Genomic DNA, 22887 nt, shown 5'->3' on the forward strand with positions numbered 1-22887 from the left:
CACTATACACAGGCACTATACCCAGGTACTATACCCAGGTACTATACACAGGCACTATACACAGGCACTATACCCAGGTACTATACCCAGGTACTATACCCAGGCACTATACACAGGCACTATACCCAGGTACTATACCCAGGCACTACACACAGGCACTATACCCAGGTACTATACACAGGCACTATACACAGGCACTATACCCAGGTACTATACCCAGGCACTATACACAGGCACTATACACAGGTACTATACCCAGGTACTATACCCAGGCACTATACACAGGTACTATACCCAGGTACTATACCCAGGCACTATACACAGGCACTATACCCAGGTACTATACCCAGGTACTATACACAGGCACTATACACAGGCACTATACACAGGTACTATACCCAGGTACTATACACAGGCACTATACACAGGCACTATACCCAGGCACTATACCCAGGCACTATACCCAGGTACTATACCCAGGCACTATACCCAGGCACTATGCCCAGGTACTATACCCAGGTACTATACCCAGGCACTATACCCAGGTACTATACAGTTCTAAAGAATCACTAGCTGACATTAAATTGTTTTTTGCCTGACCTGACATCTATAGTAATTTATAATCTATCCCCTACCCTAACACATGGAGGGTAAGTTAACTCTTTCCCTCTGAAAAAGCTCATTGTGTGTTTATATATGTGTTGTTGTTTTTTGCACTTACTATTTTTTTTTTTTTTTGTCATTGTTTTGTTCATTTATAGTAAGTTACAGTGGGGCCAATGTTGTGTATCAGTGCCAGTGTTATAGTGCCAGGGCCTGAATATCTGCCATCTGTACCCACTGCTTCTCACTGTATATAATGTGCTGGGTTTGTAAATACAGACTGCGTCTCACTGTATATAATGTGCTGGGTTTGTAAATACAGACTGCGTCTCACTGTATGTAATGTGCTGGGTTTGTAAATACAGACTGCGTCTCACTGTATATAATGTGCTGGGTTTGTAAATACGGACTGCTCCTCACTGTATATAATGTGCTGGGTTTGTAAATATGGACTGCTCCTCACTGTATATAATGTGCTGGGTTTGTAAATACGGACTGCGTCTCACTGTATATAATGGGGAGTCAGTACCCACTGCCTTTCTTGCTATAAAACTAACATAAACACATCTAAAGGGGAGGTTCACTTTTAAGTTAACCTTTAGTATGTTATAAAATGGCCTATTCCTAGCAACTTTGCAATTGGTCTTCCTAATTAATTTTTTTGAATAATTTGCCTTTCTCTTCTGCCTCTATACAGATTTCAAATGGGGGCCAAAAAATATTGCTCTGTGAGGCTACAATTTTATTATTATTATAATTTTGTATTACTTATTTTTCCAAGTAGGCCCCTTAACTATTCATATTCCCATCTCTTGTTTAAATCACTACCTGGTTGCTAGGGTAAATAAGACCCTAGCAACCAGATAGCTGCTGAAATACCAAATGGAGAGCTGCTGAACAAAAAGCTAAATAACTGAAAAACCATTAAAAATAAAAGTGAATTCGAATGCGAACTACCCCTTTAAGCTAACTGATCACAAACACAAATGTTTGCAGATCCCCTAACAGAAGTGCGCGTATGAATACTTTTACTACTAATACTAAACATTTTAGGGTAAAAAAAAAAAGCACCCCCACCCGCACTTTTGTACAGTATCCCTGGAAGTCAGTGGGAACGGCAAGAGGTAGTTGGGAGGTTAACTTTTTACGTCAGCAGCGAATCCACTAAGTGTCACATTAGCTGTAGGTCAGTCTGTGTATGGGCCATATTTAGCCTCCCCTAGTATCATCCTGCAAAAAAAAAAAAAAATATATATATATTTATCTGTTGCAGGATGATGCTAGATTACTTGCCCCCCCTTGGAAAATTTTCTGCGGACGCCCATGAGTACAGGTACTGTTTTATTATTACAGAGAAAAGGGAATCATTTAACCATTAAATAAACCCAATAGGGCTGTTCTGCCCCCAATAAGGGGTAATTATATCTTAGTTGGGATCAAGTACAGGTACTGTTTTATTATTACAGAGAAAAGGGAATCATTTAACCATTAAATAAACCCAATAGGGCTGTTCTGCCCCAATAAGGGGTAATTATATCTTAGTTGGGATCAAGTACAGGTACTGTTTTATTATTACAGAGAAAAGGGAATCATTTAACCATTAAATAAACCCAATAGGGCTGTTCTGCCCCCAATAAGGGGTAATTATATCTTAGTTGAGATCAAGTACAGGTACTGTTTTATTATTACAGAGAAAAGGGAATCATTTAACCATTAAATAAACCCAATAGGGCTGTTCTGCCCCCAATAAGGGGTAATTATATCTTAGTTGGGATCAAGTACAGGTACCCAATAGGGTTTGTCTGTCTCAAATCCTTATTATTACACAAGCTCCATGTCAAAATGAACCCACTGATAACATCTTCTAGATCTTAACATAAATCTAGGGTTTTATCCAGGATTATTTGTCTTTATTCTCAGCAATAATCCATTTTGTGATTGGTAATTCTAGGATTCACCTTATTCTCCCAAGTTCCATTTGGTATCCGTGTCACCGTCTTGACTTGTAACCAAAGCATTGGATACGGTTTCACCCAATCTTTCAGAACCTTTCCCCTCTAACGCCAGGAAAGCTGTTGCTTATGGATTGCATTTTAAACAGCAAATAAGAAGAAAATTCTTTTTTACCTTGTGATTGAACTTATATATAGATTGACAATTATATAAAGGGCAAAAATATATTTTAAAGTCAGATTTCTGTTGTTTCTAACAATTTTTATAAATATTTTTTTATTTATAATACAAACTGTCTACCGTATAAATGTTACTTTCCACACTTGATTTATGACAAATCTAAAATCTCAAAAGTTCGGGGTTTATTGTAGTGCCAGTATCTTCTGCCAACACATGGCTCATATATGATTTTTGATAAGAAAAATATATCCATAGTCACACTGCACATTATAAGGTAAATATGATTAACGCAGGAGAATGTCAGATGACCTTTTCCACTAAAATTGAATGTAATTTCTAATACTGACACAAGATTACTCTTAACCGTATCTTGGCTTTATCAGTTTTCTCCTTTATACAGGTCTCAAAAGATTGGGATCCAGTACATAAATCAGGAAACTCAAAAACAAATTTCTGTTTATTTCTATATCTCTTCTTGGAATGTTTTGGTTATAAATTCTTTTGCAATGTAGGTAACAACATTAATGAATAATTATTTGATTAATGGTTTTCTTGCTTTTTTTCTGCCATTGAAAATTCCAGACTAAAAATTAGCAACTATCGTTTTCTCAATTCCACAATTAATTTTGTAAATTAGGATATGTCTTTCTTAATTAGGATATTTCTCTGATTTGTATGTAAATATATTCAAGTGGAGTGAAATGATTGCTCTATAACTTGATTTACATTGACATTATCCTAAGTTTTTACTATATTACGGTATATACCTATATACCGACTTGGGGTTTTCCGGATAAGGGGTCTTTCCGTAATTTGGAGCTCCTACCTTAAGGGGCTGATTTACTAATCCATGAATCCAAATGGAAAAAATTTGGATTGGAAAACGAACATTTTGCGACTTTTTCGTATTTTTTGCGATTTTTTCGGAACCGTTACGACTTGCGTGAATTGTTGCGACTTTTTCACAGCCATTACAAATTTCGTGAATTGTCGCGACTTTTTCGTAGCCATTATGAGTTTCGTGAATTGTCGCGACTTTTTCATTGCCATTACAAATTTCGTGAATTGTCGCGATTTTTTCATAGCCATTATGAATTTCGTGAATTGTCGCGACTTTTTCATTGCCATTACAAATTTCGTGAATTGTCGCGATTTTTTCATAGCCATTATGAATTTCGTGAATTGTCGCGACTTTTTCATTGCCATTACAAATTTCGTGAATTGTCGCGATTTTTTCATAGCCATTATGAGTTTCGTGAATTGTCGCGACTTTTTCATTGCCATTACAAATTTCGTGAATTGTCGTGACTTTTTCATAGCCATTATGAGTTTCGTGAATTGTCGCGACTTTTTCATTGCCATTACAAATTTCGTGAATTGTCGCGATTTTTTCATAGCCAGTATGACTTTCGCGAATTGTCGCGACTTTCGTATTGAGCACTCGAAAAAGCCGCAAAATACCGATCATTACGAAAAAAACGCATTCGGACGCTTTTCGGACGTTCGTGGATTAGTAAGTGTGCCCCTAAGTCTTCTAAAAAAAGTATTTAAACAATAAATAAACCCAATAGGATTGTTTTGCTCCAATAAAGGATTCATTATATCTTAGTTTAGATCAAATACAGGTACTGTTTTATTATTACAAAAAAAGGAAATCATTTTTAAAATTATTTGATTACAATGGAGTCTATGGGAGATGGCCGTTCCATAATTCGGAACTTTCTGGATAATGGGTTTCCGGATAAGGGGTCCCATACCTGTATATACTATATAATATATATATAATAATAATTTATAGACTATATACTGTATATAGTATTGAATCCTAAATATTAAAGGATATGTAATGACCACTTTGTAACTATAAGTTTAATTAGTTTCATAAAAAATATCCGGTCTCACAATTTTTTGTCAATCAACATTATTAAAATATAAAGATTAAAATAAATAAAATATACACTATGGAGGCCATTTACTAAAGCTCTGATTTTTTTTCCGATTTGGATTTTTTTAGCACTAAAAACACACATTTTTGAGATTTACTATGCCTCAAAACTGCTAAAAATCCGAATCTGACAATTCGCCAGCTGAAACTTGCCGAGATCATATAGAAGACAATGGGAGATCTCTACCCTTCCCTGGCGGATGCTTCTTTTGCTTCCAAACTTTAGAGGTTTTAGATTTTTTATGCTGTTTTTTGTGCAACAATTTAAAAAGTAAAGGTTTTTGTGCAACTGAATTATCGTTATTAATAAGATTTTGGTAGTAACACTATTAATAACGATAATTAAAAAAAATCATCAGTTTGCATTCTTCCAAGCCCCCCTCCTCCTACAGAAAAACTGTATATTTATCAATGGGTGAAAGTGTATTTATCAATGATTAATGTATATTTATCAATGGGTGAAAGTGTATTTATCAATGATTAATGTATATTTATCAATGGGTGAAAGTGTATTTATCAATGATTAATGTATATTTATCAATGGGTGAAAGTGTATTTATCAATGATGAATGTATATTTATCAATGGGTGAAAGTGTATTTATCAATGATTAATGTATATTTATCAATGGGTGAAAGTTGGAGTTCACCATTTTATAAATACGCTTCTAAAAATCCCATAGGAATAAACAGTGAGTTTTTCTGTAGTGAGCTCCAATTTCACACTTGATAAATCTACCGCCATTTCATTAATCCCCATAACACATTCCCTACTCCCTTATTAATTGCCCACCCATGTCCCTAGTTTCCTTTCCCATCAACCTTCCCAGGGTTATAATCTGCTGATTTTATACACAAGCTTCTTGTATGTTGCAACAGTACCGAATGAATCTAGATTTTGGTAAAGCTTTATATCCTACCATTTATTTTCCTTCCATAATAAACTTTATATACGGGGTATAATATTCAATCTCGAGAATACGTGCATTTGAGAAACTGCCATTCTGTGTGAATCTTGGCGTTTTATAGAACAGAGGAGGCTGTTTCAAAATGGCAAACAGTTTTATCTCGGGAAGTTCAATTTCTTTTGTATTACACCACCCGCCGATAAGCTGCTGCTACAGAGATTTCAAGTGGAGCGTGCTGACAACAATTCCTCCAATTTTATCCTTACAGAATCTTGAGATATTCAGCTTTTTTTAGACATCAAAACAAAAGTAAACATGATACTGAGCCTTTTTAGTAACCAGCGGCAGCAGATGACCTCCTTTCTAGCCCTAGGGGCTGATTTACTAACCCACGAATCCGACCCGAATTGGAAAAGTTCCGACTTGAAAACGAATATTTTGCGACTTTTTCGTATGTTTTGCGATTTTTTCGGATTCTGTACGAATTTTTCGGATCCAATACGATTTTTGCGTAAAAACGTGAGTTTTTCGTATCCATTACGAAAGTTGCGTAAAAAGTTGCGCATTTTGCGTAGCGTTAAAACTTACGCGAAAAGTTGCGCATTTTTCGTAGCGTTAAAACTTAACGCTACGAAAAATGCGCAACTTTTCGCGTAAGTTTTAACGCTACGCAAAATGCGCAACTTTTTACGCAACTTTCGTAATGGATAGGAAAACTCGCGTTTTTACGCAAAAATCGTATTGGATCCGAAAAATTCGTAAAGAATCCGAAAAAATCGCAAAACATACGAAAAAATCGCAAAGTACCGATCATTACGAAAAAAACGCAATCGGACTCCATTCGACCCGTTCGTGGGTAAGTAAATCAGCCCCCTACAGTAAAGCAAGCTCAGCTCAAGCATTCGGTACATACCTGTATACCCTCACTAAGGGGCACATCTATCAAAATGTGAGTTTGGAGCTTATACATTAAAACTCACCTATGTTCTAGTCATCCCTAAGGAATTCTTATCGATGGGTGAAATCTAGAGTTCACCATAGGAATAGAACGTGGGTGAGTTTTTATGTATAAAGCTCTAATCTCACATTTTGATAAATCTGCCTCATACTCTGTATCCCTTGATAATGAATGGTTTGGCATATTCATTATGTGCATCATATGCCCCAATAAAATCTGCTATATCTGTATATTGTATTCTTATGACTATAAGGGGCACATTTACTAATCCACGAACGTCCGAAAAGCGTCCGAATGTGTTTTTTTCGTAATGATCGGTATTTTGCGACTTTTTTGCGAATTGTCGCGAATTTTTTGAGCGCTCAATACGAAAAAATGTCACAACAATTCGCGAAAGTCGTAATGGCTATGCAGAAGTCGCGACAATTCACGAAAGTCATAATGGCTATGCAAAAGTCGCGACAATTCACGAAAGTCATAATGGCTATGCAAAAGTCGGCGACAATTCGTGCAAGTCATAACGGCTATGAAAAAGGCGCGACGGTGACGAAAAAAATTGCAAAAATACGAAAAAGTTTACAATCCAATGCGTTTTTTTCATAATGATCGGTATTTTGCGACTTTTTTGCGAATTGTCGCGAATTTTTTGAGCGCTCAATACGAAAAAATGTCACAACAATTCGCGAAAGTCATAATGGCTATGCAAAAGTTGCAACAATTCACGAAAGTCATAATGGCTATGCAAAAGTCGCGACAATTCACGAAAGTCATAATGGCTATGCAAAAGTCACAACAATTCGCGAAAGTCATAATGGGCTATTCAAAAGTCGCGACAATTCACAAAAGTCATAATGGCTATGCAAAAGTTGGCGACAATTCGCGCAAGACATAACGGCTACGAAAAATCGCAAAAAATACGAAAAAGTCGCAAAATGTTCGTTTCCAATCCGTTTTTTTCCCATTCTGGATTCAGATTCGTGGATTAGTAAATCAGCCCCTAAGTATACCTTCATGTGAACATATATATATATATATAACTTCAGGTACCTAACATAAGGTTTCATATTTTTGGACTTATTTATCAAAGAAAACTCAATGCGGCAGATTAACTAAAAATCTATCATTTTTAAAATTTGACGTAACTCGTTATCTTGAATGTCTGACGTTTACTAAAAAAATCAAATCTAAAAAGTCTTTGCAAGAAAAATGGCGTCTTTTTTGAATACTCTAAATTTTCGAGTTGTTGCACCAAAACCTCTACTTTATCGAATTGTTCAAATCCTCTAAAGTTTTGAGACAAAAGAAGGATATTCAAGTAAAGGGAAGGGTCCTCTGCCACTGACTTCTACATGATCTCGGCAAGTTTTAGATGGCGAATTGTCAGATTCGGATTTTTAGCGGCTCGGGCGCATAGTAAATCTTGGAAAATTAGCAACTTTTTTTTCTGCAACTTTTAGCGCTAAAAATCCGAATCAAGAAAAAAAAACCAGATGGTTAGTAAATGGGCCCTGTGAGCAAAAAGATAAATATAGGTGGCGATTCCTGTAAGTCTTAATGGCTGCACTTGGTCAGCAGTGGGAGAGGCAATTTTTTTGATAGACATCCTGTGAGCCGCCACCATAATGCAAGAGTTGGGCTTCACAACCTGTTGTGTTTAATATATTTTAATGAAAACTTGTTTACTAGCAAAATGATATGTGTAAATGCCAAGACCCCCAGGGCAAGCACAAGGATAATAACACTGACAATTCATTGTCAGCATCATAGAAGTGAATCTGGTACAGGTATGGGACAGGTTATCCAGAATGCTTGGGACCTGGGGCTTTTCAGATAAGGGGTCTTTATGTAATTTGGATCTCCATACCTAAAAAAAATTATTACAATGGCCTATGCTCCATCCATAGATTCTGTGTAAAAATACAATTATAATAATACAGGTATGGGACCTGTTATCCAGAATGCTCGGGACTAGGGGTTTTCCGGATAAGGAATATTTCCTTAATTTGGATCTCCATACCTTAAGTCTGCTGAAATATCATTTAAATATTAATCAAACCCAATAGGATTGTTTTGGCTCCAATAAGGATTATTTATATCTTAGTTGGGATCAAGTACAGGTACTGTTTTATTATTACAGAGAAAAGGGAATCATTTAACCATTAAATAAACCCAACAGGGCTGTTCTGCCCCCAATAAGGGGTAATTATATCTTAGTTGGGATCAAGTACAGGTACTGTTTTATTATTACAGAGAAAAGGGAATCATTTAACCATTAAATAAACCCAATAGGGCTGTTCTGCCCCCCAATAAGGGGTAATTATATCTTAGTTGGGATCAAGTACAGGTACTGTTTTATTATTACAGAGAAAAGGGAATCATTTAACCATTAAATAAACCCAATAGGGCTGTTCTGCCCCCCAATAAGGGGTAATTATATCTTAGTTGGGATCAAGTACAGGTACTGTTTTATTATTACAGAGAAAAAGGAAATCATTTTTAAAAAATTGAATTATTTCATTAAAATGGAGTCTATGGGAGATTAATTCTGCATAATGGATTCCTGGATAATGGGTCCTGTACCTGTAGATGTACTCTGTTTTTTTTCTCCTGTAATATACCACCTGTGTTTACATAGAGCAACCAACTGTGCCTTTCTCAAGCCTGGGTACCCTGGCATGCTGGGATATACAGTTCACAGAGCCTGGAGGGCCATACAATACATTTGACATTTGAGCTAGTTGTAAGTATAGAAGACTAATGTAACAAAAAGCAGAAATTCTTCTAGTCGGCAGAAATCCAATATTGTACCCAGCATAAGAATCAAACTCCCAAGCAACCGACTTTCTTTTGCCTTTATGGCTTTCCTTTCTGTGTAGCAGCCGGCCATACAATACCAAGGTCAGCAAAAAGCCAGAGGTAAACAGCGGGAATATTAGAAAACACCAGCGTACGGCTCCACAGGCCCTCAGTGTTCCAAACAAAAACCCCATCACCTTGCGCAACCCTGCGAGCACTCGTGGCGCTTCAGAGGTTAACTTTCATCTTCCATCAAACAGACGCCAGTTTCATATCAAAAGGGCAGAATTCTGCGTCTGCAATTTCTATTTTCAAAGAATTTCCTCAGTGTGGATTAAAAGAGCATGCTTTATTGTCGCTCGCAGGATTATTCCGGATCATTACTCAGGTCTTGATATTGCTCTTTTTTTTTTTTTTTATCTTGCTGCTGTATACGGCTTAACACACAGCATTTCAGTAAAGACATTTCGAAACACTGCAAATATCATTTGAGTCTATAGGAAAAAGCGCAAGAAATATGAGGGCCGCTGTAAATGAAGGAACTGCCTTATTCCTTAAGGGCCGGACGGTGGTTTAAATCTTTTTGCCTTTAATGAATGGCAGTGAAACTCATTTTAAATAGAAATATTGTGGAAGTGCCCCGGAGCCGCAGACAGAAGCCTTAAATTCGTCTTTTCTTCTGTGTTAAAACATTGCTCAGAACAAAAGCTGTGTTCCAGGGTAAAATATTAAGTCTGCTTCAAAGGAATGCAATGTCAGAGCCTTATGAGCCCATTTGTAATATATCCAGGTCTTAGCAGGAAACAGAGGCTGGTAATCTATCATTTTGTAACGTTGGAAAAATGTTTCTGGAGGGTTTGTTCACTAAGCTGGCATGTTTTCCGCTTCCAACCCGCAACACAAAAGAGTGACTTCTAATAGAAGGTGGGACCCATTCAGCTGCTCCAGAGAACAGAAACTCTCTATAAGCCTGGCACAATATCCTACTGGGGCAAATTAATCAAAATGTGAGTTTGGAACTTAATACATAAAAACTCACCCACGTTCTATTCATTCCTATGGGATTTTTAGAAGTGTATTTATTAAATGGTGAATTCTAACTTTCTCCAACTGATAAATACACTTCTAAAAATCCCATAGGAATGAATAGAACGTGGGTGAGTTTTTATGTACAGGTTTAGGACCCGTTATCCAGAAAGCTCAGGACCAAGGTTATTCCAGATAAGGGGTCTTTTCATAATTTGGATCTCCATACCTTTTGGGATCCCCAACCTTTTACATCTGTGAGCCAGATTCAAATGGAAAAAGTGTTGGGGAGCAACACAAGTATGGAAAAAGTTCCTGGGGGTGCAAATAAGAGCTATAATTGGCTATTTGGTAGCTCCTATATGGACTGGCAGCCTATAGAAGGCTCTGTTTGGCAATTACACTGGGTTTTTATGCAACCAAAACTTGCCTCCAAGCCAGAAATTAAACAACAAGCACCTACTTTGAGGCCACTGGGAGCAACATCCAAGGGGTAAGAGAGCAACATGTTGCTCACGAACCACTGGTTGGGGATCACTGCCTTAAGTCTACTAAAAAATCAATAAAACATTAATTAAACCCAATAGGATTGTTTGGCATCCAATAAAGATGAATTATATCTTAGTTGGGATCAAGTACAGGTACTGTTTTATTATTACAGAGAAAAGGGAATCATTTAACCATTAAATAAACCCAATAGGGCTGTTCTGCCCCCAATAAGGGGTAATTATATCTTAGTTGGGATCAAGTACAGGTACTGTTTTATTATTACAGAGAAAAGGGAATCATTTAACCATGAAATAAACCCAATAGGACTGTTCTGCCCCCAATAAGGGGTAATTATATCTTAGTTGGGATCAAGTACAGGTACTGTTTTATTATTACAGAGAAAAGGGAATTATTTAACCATTAAATAAACCCAATAGGACTGTTCTGCCCCCAATAAGGGGTAATTATATCTTAGTTGGGATCAAGTACAGGTACTGTTTTATTATTACAGAGAAAAGGGAATTATTTAACCATTAAATAAACCCAATAGGGCTGTTCTGCCCCAATAAGGGGTAATTATATCTTAGTTGGGATCAAGTACAGGTACTGTTTTATTATTACAGAGAAAAGGGAATCATTTAACCATTAAATAAACCCAATAGGGCTGTTCTGCCCCCAATAAGGGGTAATTATATCTTAGTTGGGATCAAGTACAGGTACTGTTTTATTATTACAGAGAAAAGGGAATCATTTAACCATTAAATAAACCCAATAGGGCTGTTTTGCCCCCAATAAGGGGTAATTATATCTTAGTTGGGATCAAGTACAGGTACTGTTTTATTATTACAGAGAAAAAGACAATCAATTTTTATATCTGAATTATGGGATTAAAATTGAGTCTATGGGAGACAGGCTTTCTGTAATTCTGAGCTTTCTGGCAAACAGGTTTCCAGATAACAGATCCCAAAGCTGCATTAAGTTCTAAACTCCATTGTGTATCTTAGGGGCAGATTTATCAGAATGTGAGATTAGAGCTCACCACAGAAAAAAATCACCCACTTTCTATTCATTCCTATGGAATTTTTAGCGTCATATTTATTAATGGGTGGAAGTTAGAGTTCACCATTTAAAAAATACGCTTCTAAAAATCTCATAGGAATGAATAGAAAATGGGTGGGTATTTCTGTAGTAAACTCTAATTTCACATTTTAAAAAATCTGCCCCTAAAGGGCTTTTGAGTTTGTGAATTGGAGATATTTTTCTAATTCGAATAAACTCACATTTTAAAGGTGTAAAGGCTACTGAATGCTTGCTTATTTATTAATGTGGAAAACTTGTTTGAATAAAAAAAAGTTTACAAACTTGAACTCAAAAAACTTAAATGGAAAATATAGGGGCAGATTTTTCAAAATGTGAGTTTAGATCTTAATACATAAAAACTCACCCATTTTCTATTCATTCCTATGGGATTTTCAGAAACAGATTTATCAATGGGTGAACCCAGCGGCTTCTTAAAACCCCATAGGAATGACTAGAAAATGGGTGAGTTTTCATGTATTAAGATCTAAACTCACATTTCAATAAATCTGCCCCATAGTTTGATTTTGCCTAGAACAACTTTGTTTTTTTTTTTCTTTCCTTAATATATATCGGACAAACAAGTTTGAACGTTTTAGTGCAAAAAAAACTTGAATTGTGAAAAATGTTTGAATTCAAACGTTGATATATCACCCTATTAGTGTGAGAATTCTTAAAATATGTTAGACCCACAGTACCCATTCCCGTTCTACTGGCTGCACAATGCATATATTTCTAAACAACTGGGGTGTAAAAAGACTCAACCCAAAAGCCGAAGTCCAAAAACACAAAAAAAGGTTTCATTTTGAAACAGCAGAACTTTTGAGTCGAGTCTCTTCATACCATAACTCTGGGGTCCACAACCTTTTCTTTTTTTTTTACCTGTGAGTCACATTCAAATGTAAAAAGAGTTGGGGGCAACACAAGCATTTAAAAGATTAACAGAGGTGCCAAATAAGGGTTGTGATTGGTTATTTGGTAGCCTCTATGTGGGCTGTCAGCCTATGAGAGGCTCTGTTTGGTTGTACAGCAGGTTTTTATGCAACCAAAACTTGCCTCCAAGTCAGGAATTCAAAAATAACTCCCTGGTTTGGGGGCACTGAGAGCAACATCCAAGGGGTTGGTCCCCGAGCCACTGGTTGGGGATCACTGCCATTACTGTTAAGTAAAATATTCACTATGCAGCCACCATGGAGTTTCCTGCAAAAGCCCTGGTAGAATCTATAGTAAAGGTTGATTACCCATGACCCAGGGAAAGGGATTCTGGGTTTGGACCTTGTATTCAGGCCCACGCCTTGGTTTCCTACATGAAGATATGGACAACATTTTTTCTTCAGTCCAGCCAAGAAAGCCTGTAATTGTCATCAACCAACAAACATCTTAATAAATATGCTAGAGCAGTGATGCTCTTGGAGAACATGTAAGGAAAATATAAAAAATTTACCCTACACATTTTCCATCTATACACAGAAGTGTATGTAGAGAAACTCAGAGTAATTATATTTAACTCTGTTATGGTTCTGCTTTCACATAATTTATTAGGGGAAGCAAGCCTAGTCTGCAAATAATAATCTAATTCTATTTTCTCACAATAAAAATGTTCTGCTGAATGATAACATGACAATTGACCTAAGGCTTTCTGAATTTTTTTTCCGAGCCGAACAGAAGAAAAGAATTTTGAGTTATGTACAATATCTGCTATACGGCAAACTCAGGTACTGGGAACTGACGTGTATTATTGCAATATGATTACCACTTGGGCATGATAAGTAATTTATTTCAGACTGCAGACTGCAGAGCGCCTATGGGCTTTTAGTTTGCATGGGAATATGCTAAATTTGTCATCTATAGATTGGCTTCATGTGCGTGGGACCCTGTGGCTTTAAGACTCCTCTATTTGCTCTGAAGCCACAAAAGCAATTTACTAAATTGTAGAATGGAAGCCTTCCCCCTACACTGCTTTTAGTTGTGAGTCATTGCAATTGCCTATCCCTGTTATTCTATTACAGGTATAGGACCCATTATACAGAATGCTCGGGACCAAGGGTATTCCAGATAAGGTGTCTTTCTGTAATTTGGATCTCCATACCTTAAGTCTACCAAAAAATCAATAAAACATTAATTAAACCCAATAGGATTGTATTGCATCCAGTAAGGATTATTTAAATCTTATTTGGGATCAAGTACAGGTACTGTTTTATTATTACAGAGAAAAGGGAATCATTTAACCATTAAATAAACCCAATAGGACTGTTCTGCCCCCAATAAGGGGTAATTATATCTTAGTTGGGATCAAGTACAGGTACTGTTTTATTATTACAGAGAAAAGGGAATCATTTAACCATTAAATAAACCCAATAGGGTTGTCCTGCCCCCAATAAGGGGTAATTATATCTTAGTTGGGATCAAGTACAGGTACTGTTTTATTATTACAGAGAAAAGGGAATCATTTAACCATTAAATAAACCCAATAGGGCTGTTCTGCCCCAATAAGGGGTAATTATATCTTAGTTGGGATCAAGTACAGGTACTGTTTTATTATTACAGAGAAAAGGGAATCATTTAACCATTAAATAAACCCAATAGGGCTGTTCTGCCCCCAATAAGGGGTAATTATATCTTAGTTGGGATCAATTACAAGGTACTGTTTTATTATTACAGAGAAAAAGGAAATCAGTTTTAAAATTCTGAATTATTTGATTAAAATGGAGTCTATGGGAGACGGGCTTTCCGTAATTCGGAGCTTTCTGGATAATGGGTTTCTGGATGAGGGATCCCATACCTGTACTTATACTAAAACCAAATGCAGAGTAGGTACAGTACATACACATAAGTCTATATATGTATATCTACCTATCTATCTATCTATCTATATATATATATATATATATATATATATATATATATATATATATGCATACAGTATTTACATAAGTGTATATACAGTTAGAGATAAAGGTCCCTAAGAAATGCAGAATATTATTTATGGATACATTTGGATTGCTTACTTTATATTTTAGGAGTGCTGCTAGTACAGGTATGTGACCTGTTATTCAGAATGCTTGGGGTCTGGGGCTTTCCAGGTTATGGGTCACCATAGCTTAAGTCTGCTAAAAAATAATTTAGACATTAAATAAACCCAATAGGATTGTTTTGCCTCCATTAAATATTATTATTATATTATTTTGAAAAGATACAAAAGCTGGGAAAACATTTCAAATCATTCCAGCCTTATTTCACCTTTGGTGATTGTCCCTTTTTGCTGAAGTTCATTTGGTCTGTATTCAAGGAGAGAATTTGGCACAACTTGGGTGATTTACCGGCCAGCCAATGTAGCACTGAGGTAGGGGGTTTGCATGAATTTTTTAGCCACATTATCTAGCCTTTTTGAAAATGTATACTGTATAACTCTACATATACCTTTTATTACAGGTATGGGATCCCTTATGCGAAAACCCGTTATCCAGAAAGTTCTGAATTACGCTAAGGCCATTTCCCATAGACTCCATTATAAGCAAATAATTCTAATTTTTAAAAATGATTTCCTTTTTCTTTGTAATAATAAAACAGTACCTGTACTTGATCCCAACTAAGATATAATTACCCCTTATTGGGGGCAGAACAGCCCTATTGGGTTTATTTAATGGTTAAATGATTCCCTTTTCTCTGTAATAATAAAACAGTACCTGTACTTGATCCCAACTAAGATATAATTACCCCTTATTGGGGGCAGAACAGTCATATTGGGTTTATTTAATGGTTAAATGATTCCCTTTTCTCTGTAATAATAAAACAGTACCTGTACTTGATCCCAACTAAGATATAATTACCCCTTATTGGGGGCAGAACAGTCCTGTTGGGTTTATTTAATGGTTAAATGATTCCCTTTTCTCTGTAATAATAAAACAGTACCTGTACTTGATCCCAACTAAGATATAATTACCCCTTATTGGGGGCAGAACAGCCCTATTGGGTTTATTTAATGGTTAAATGATTCCCTTTTCTCTGTAATAATAAAACAGTACCTGTACTTGATCCCAACTAAGATATAATTACCCCTTATTGGAACCAAAACAATCCTATTGGGTTTATTCAATATTTAAATTATTTTTATCAGACTTAAGTTATGGAGATACAAATTACAGAAAGATCCCTTATCCGGAAAACCCCGGGTCTCGAGCATTCTGAATAACAGGTCCCATACCTGTACCAACCAAGTAAAGCCGAGAGAATACAATAAATATTTACCCTTCTACTTTTTCAATGCATTTCCTTCACTTGGGGTTTCCTTTTCTTTTTAGCTTGTATTTTATGCAATTGGATACACTGGAGATAACACACTATCCTCTCATTAAACTAGCGTCTGCATCTCATTTAACTTTTTGTATGGTAAGCTAGTTTAATGTGACATTATTGCAGAATTCTAGAGAAATGTGGACACGCAAAGATAAAATTGTGACCTTACTTTCCATTAAACGTCTTAATGACCCATCTAACAGAGGGAATATACCATTCTTAGTATAAAATTAGTATTTCCGTGGTGCTAATTAACATCATTGTCAGATTGCATGAACTAACGGTGCTGTATCATGATAGCATTCGGAAATAATGAACGATCCATATTGATGGCAATCTTATTCTTATGAATCATAGACTGAAGTAAAAACAAAGCCTCTTTCTATTTAACCCCTATGAATGAGCACTTAAAGGAGAACTAAACCCTAAAAATAAATATGGCTAGAAATTCCATATTTTACATAGTGAATTGACTGCATTAGCCAAATGTTTTAGAATCTCTAGAGTAGTAAAGATATAGGTCTTTACACATGTCACAGGAGCTCCCCATCTTGGATTCTGTTAGAACTGCCCAGGGCAGTGTTGGGCAAACTGCGGCTTGGGGGCCACAAGTGGCTCTTTAGCCCCTTGAATTTGGCTCTTCCAGGTGCTGGCCTGCACGTACAGTGCGATTGCATTTTCGTTGCCTGTAGCAAAAATCAGCAGGAGGGGTTGGTCTTTGGGCTACGGGGGACGCGGCGCAGGCGGGGGGCGGGATACGCAGTGCAGGGGAGGCTCCTTTCATGCACGTGAGCCAGTGACTGCAAAATATTTGGCTCTCAAAAGAAATTTCAATCGCTGTTTTGTTAATATATAATAGGTTTGCCCACCACTGGCCCAGGGCAGTGCACATGCTCAGTGGGCTCTGAGCAGCTATTGGGAAGCTTAGCTTAGGGATTGTAGCAAATTATCAAGCTGAACATGAGCTTGACCTGTTATAGAAGCTGATGCTACAGGGCTGATTATTACATTCTGATAATACTAGCACTGGTTTCTGAGCTGCCATGTAATGAGAATCTTAATTAATTAATAAATGCCCATGTTTTTTTGACATTTATATTCTAGATAAAGTATATTGTGAGCGGGTCCCTAAGTTCAGTGCCAGCAGCACAGAGCATGGGCAGGGAATCAGTAGAAAAAAGATGGGGGGGCTACTGGGGCATCTTTGGGGGCACAGATCTGGGCTGTGGGGGCCTTTCTGCCCTACTTCTTTAGTTAGGCTTTAGTTCTGCTTTAAAGAAGCAAAATGTGCCAAAATGAAACATTACCCAGAGGTCCCTCATCACTCCCCCCCCTCCTGAATGCATTAAAAAACCCACTATTCTGCTGCACTATTGGCTCAAAGCTAGCCGGTTTGAAATACTTTGACACCGCCATTTTCTTTTCCAGCTGTTACTCCCCGCTGCACGTTTCCTTGCATAGTGCCTCCTTCTGACCCTGTGACTTAATAAGTTAGGTGTGCATTCAGTTAATAATAGTGATAAGACAAAACAGAGGCGCCAAAAGGATAAAATTTAGCTAAAAACACTTAAAAACCCAATGGGTAATTCAGAGGAGGTAGTAGTGAACTTACCTCCTCCGGGCAGACACCAACAAAAGTGGTAATTTTCAGTCTTTATACAAAGACACTGTTGTTTTTTTTGCACCTATTCTACATTGCCTGATGAAGCAGGAAATGCCTGCGAAACGCGTTGCAATATTGTTGTGAATAAACTATTACTGAAAATTACCACTTTTGTTGGTGTCTGCCTGGAGGAGGTAAGTTTACTACTACCTCCTCTGAATTACACATTGGGTTTTTAAGTGTTTTTAGCTAAATTTTATCCTTTTGGTGCCTCTGTTTTGTCTTATCACTATACCGAGTCCACCCCGAGTGGAGGGGTGTTATCCCCATTTTTCTTCCTTCTACAGAGAGCGACTTCTTATTCCTGAGTGGGGTCAGGATAATCTCCCCACCTGCCTATACAGTGGTTGCCTATTGGTAACCCTGGCTTGTGAGTATTAATTTGCTTATTCTACCATTACTCCTTGTAAAAACATATTACACTATTGGGGCTCTTGGTGTTCCTTTTTGTCTTCATTCAGTTAATAATGTGCACCTTGCTGTTAATTAAATAATGATCTTGTTTTCATTTTCAGTTGCTCAGGGCAACAGGGCAGCATAAATGTTATTGGTGCATGAAAAAAGCCAGGAGGGGCCAGAGTGCAGCGATGAGTTTGGGTAGGTCACAAGATCAAAAAACTTGATCATGTAAAAACATAAAGCTGATTATTACTGTAAAAGAACATAATAAGCAGTTTGTTGAGTACTTGGAGATAAGTTTAGAGTTATAGGGTGGAGCGTTGATTTCAATGTCAGGGTCAGTAGAAAGTGGTGGAATTTTACTGTGTGAGCTCTAATTTCACACTTTGATAAATCTGCCCTTTATCTTATTATGTTTTAGTGCTAAATGTTAAGAACAGTAAAATGAGAGTTTACAGAACAAGGGAACCAATTACTTTCCATTCCCCCATTTCATTATTTGTTATAGCTGAAGCAGCTCAGTACTTAAACAATAAAACTTCATGAAAACCCATGGATTAAATAATATCTGTTACTGGATTTTATCTCTCTGCTTAAAGAAGATATTGTGTTTCTGTGTGTTTATGATGATATTATATTGTTTCCCCCAAGCACATTGTGCTTCTGTATTATCTGGTGTCTCTATTTGTTCATGTTAAATTAGGCTGCTCCACAATTTATCAGTGCCAATCTGCTCCCAAAGCTGGCCCAAACATAGTACAGGTATGGGATCAGTTATCCGGAAACCTGATATCCAGAAAGCTCTGAATTACGGAAAGCCTGTCTCCCATAGACTCCATATTAATCAAATAATTCAGATTTTTAAAATCGATTTCCTTTTTCTCTGTAAAAATAAAACAGTGCTTTGTATTTTATCCTAATTAAGATATAATCAATCCTTACTGGATGTAAAATAATCCTATTGGGTTTAATTAATGCTTTATTGATTTCTTAGTACACTTACGGTATGAAGATCCAAATTACGGAAAGACCCCTTATCCGGAATACCCTTGGTCCCGAGCATTCTGGATAATGGGTCCTATACCTGTAGTTATTTCCAGCTGAACTCTATCATGGGGAACCCAGGGATGGGCCACAGGAAAGAACACTGCACAAAATGAGAGATTACCCTATCAGTATAGATATGTATAATAGGGCGATGAGTGTGAAAAGGCAAACTGCCTCCATTTGCTTAGCTGAGTACACAATTACTTCTTGATCAGCATGCAGAACAATGAGGTGGATATTCCTTTAGTAAGTCTTAATTCAATTCTCAGTAGGTTTCCTCCAAACCTTTTGGGTAAGAACCCATGGAATGGTACAGTTGGCCGCTATAGATCTGTGCTATTGCGGGCAACAAACCACTCCGAAAAGACTTTCCACCACCGGCAACAATAGGAGTCACCGGTGGAAAGCTCTTTGCATCGCTTCATTTTCCAAAGTCACGCAAAGTTGCCTGCAGGAGGAAACTTTGCGCGACTTCAGGTTACCCAAGATCTCTGCTATGGTGTGCGACTAACCGTTCCGAAATGCCTTTCCACCGCCAACAATAGGAGGGGAAAGGCCATCGCATCATTTTGGTAAAGTGGAAAACCAAAGCAATGCGAAGGGCTTTCCACTGGCAACTCCTATTGTTGCCTGTGGAAAGGCATTTTGGAGCCATTAGTTGCCTGCCATAGCAGAGCTCTATCGCTAGATCTAACTAGACCGCTCCGTGGGAAATCAGCCTTAAGGCTCTGGCACACGGGGAGATTAGTCACCCGCAACAAATTTCCCGTGTCTCGGGCGACTAATCTCCGCGAAATGCCATCCCACCGGCGAAAATGTAAATCGCCGGTGGGATGGTATACGCGGCGGAGTGATTTTAGTGAAATCGCGCCGCCGCGTGTGCCATCCCACCGGCGATTCACATTTTCACCGGTGGAATGGCAATCCGGGGAGATTAGTCGCCCGCAAACAGGGAGTTTTGTCGCGGGCGACTAATCTCCCCGTGTGCCAGAGCCCTTAGAGTATGCTCTGGTAAATTAATCTGTATGCAGTGCTTCATGAGAGACAGAAGGATCTCTGAAAACAAATGGAGTTCACTATGCTTGGCTTTGTGGAGGTTTAAGATAAATGTTAACTAGTAATGAGCAAAACTTTTCGGCAGGCTTAGATTCACTGTGAAATTCCGCATTCCGTCATTGGCGGATTTTTTTCGTGCAAAAATTCACTGAGTGAGGAAGAAATTGCAAGTGCGTAAAAAAGTCACAGTCTAGCTGAAAAAAAATCATCTATGGGGGAAGTCACAAAAATGTCAGTAATGAAAACTGCGCCAAAAAATTCACAAATATATTTCCTGAGAAATTTATAAAACTACCAGACCCCTTTTGTGAAACATTTTCGCAATTTGGAGACTGTCACTTTTAGAACTGTCTTCTTACCAACACTTTTGTGAATTCCTCCGATGAGTTTATTTTCAATGCAACACAATAATCTACTTTTCCAAAGGATAACAAGTAATTACATGGAGCAGAGACCAGTTGCAACAGCCAACAGACTGTGTACTCTCTCTCTCTCTCTCTGGGTTGATGGTGGGGTTTAAAAATCATTAGTGAAAAAGTTGAACAATTACCCTGGAGTACGGTACATTGAGTATAATTCATTGCATTTAGTATAAATTTAACTTAACATTTGTATTTAACTTGTGGCATTCTGCTATTTAAGAATATTTTTGGCTTTGTGTTTGCCAATGTAGTTAAAATTTGTGGATATCAATTACAATTCAGTTGATTATTCTGTTACAATCTTTAGACTTGATTTTAAACCTTCCCTCCATTGCTTAGCTTAGAGAATGTAAGCTCTTGCGAGCAGGGCCCTCCCCCTAGTGTCTCCGATCCTCATCCAATGTAACCGCAAACCATTTTGGTGAATTGTTTATATGTACATGTTAACATGTCTTTTGTACCCCTCTATTCTGTAAAGCGCTGCATGCATTGATGGCGCTATATAAATAATAATAATATTGTTCTCTTTTATCAACCGCTCTATTGGTCTTCAATATGATTCAAAGAGAACTGAAGACTGGAGGTAGAAATGCTGTATCTTAAGTGCTTGTTGCACCGGCCCTGGGGCACAGACCTGGGGTACAGCAACCCTACAACAGTAAAAAATCTTTCAAACAAGCTCCCTATCTTTCTTATCTTATTAATCTATTATTTTGGTGTCAGTGACACTCCACATGCCCAGTGTACTCAGAACAGCAGTAGGGTAGCTAGTGTAGGGATCAACACAATCATTCACTTGTAGAATGTAATGTTACATCTCAAAGATGTAAAGAAACTGCTGCTGCAGGGCTGTTAACCAAAGTCATACTATACATGTGCAAGGCCACAACAGGATAAAAAGGCAGAGAGCTATAGGGGGCAACTCTAGAAACATTGCTAATCAATAGTAAGGTAGAGAAGAAACTCCAGCAACAGTTGCTGCATGTTGTCTACTGGGTAGACAACATGTTTCAGGTTAAAGTCCCTTATTAAGTGATTCTTGGCATCTTTAGAGGTATGGATCTTTACCTCAACTGGATAAAAAGGTTGAGAGCTACATGGAACATCTATAGAGACATTGCTAATCAATAGTAAGGTAGGGAAGAATCTCCAGCAACAGTTACTGCATGTTGTTTTCTACTGGGTAGTCAACATGTTTCAGGTCAAAGTCCCTTATTAAGTGAGTCTTGGCATCTTTAGAAGTATGAATCTTTACCTCAACTGGATAAAAAGGTTGAGCTACATGGAACATCTATAGAGACATTGCTAATCAATAGTAAGGTAGGGAAGAAACTCCAGCAACAGTTGCTGCATGTTGTCTTCTACTAGGTAGACAACATGTTTCAGGTCAAAGTCCCTTATTAAGTGATTCTTGGCATCTTTAGAGATATGGATCTTTACCTCAACTGGATAAAAAGGTTGAGAGCTACATGGAACATCTATAGAGACATTGCTAATCAATAGTAAGGTAGGGAAGAATCTCCAGCAACAGTTACTGCATGTAGCCAACATATTTCAGGTCAAAGTCCTTTATTAAGTAATTCTTGGCATCTTCAGAGGAATGGATCTTCATCTGGCTTAGAACATTACAGCATTTCTAGACTAATATTTTGATCTTTTGGCTGTTTAGTTCTTTAGAGGCTCTGATATATAGTAGGTTATTCATAAAATTGGAGTATCCTGAGTAACCTTAGGGAAAAAAACTTTATATTCACAAAAAAAACATTCTCCAATATTGAGTTTTTGTACAGTTTGGTGTTAAATCGGTTTTACATTTGATATAAAGTGTATCATACGGTGTCAAAACAACTTACCACAATTTTGAAGTCTGTATTTGGGCATTATTAACTAAATGTTGCTTCCAGTAATAACACCACTTTCAAAAAGATGAAATGAAATCAGCAGAATATCTGTTACTCCAACGGGCAGATTTATCAAAATGAGTGAGTTTAATACATAAATACTCACCCACTTTCTGTTCATTCCTATGGGATTTTAAGAAGCATTTTTAGTAATTGGTGAAAGTTCCCCA

At 37.3% G+C, this 22887-nt stretch overlaps 1 protein-coding gene across 2 annotated transcripts in view; it reads right to left on the reverse strand.

Annotated features, from left to right (window-relative positions):
• The window catches only part of epha6 (EPH receptor A6), a 479518-nt gene that overhangs the window by 115341 nt on the left and 341290 nt on the right, over window positions 1-22887 (reverse strand). The gene's annotated exons all lie outside the window — the stretch shown is intronic.

The sequence above is a fragment of the Xenopus tropicalis genome, chromosome 2 (assembly GCF_000004195.4).
Source record: "Xenopus tropicalis strain Nigerian chromosome 2, UCB_Xtro_10.0, whole genome shotgun sequence".
NCBI classification, from domain to species: Eukaryota; Metazoa; Chordata; class Amphibia; order Anura; family Pipidae; genus Xenopus; species Xenopus tropicalis.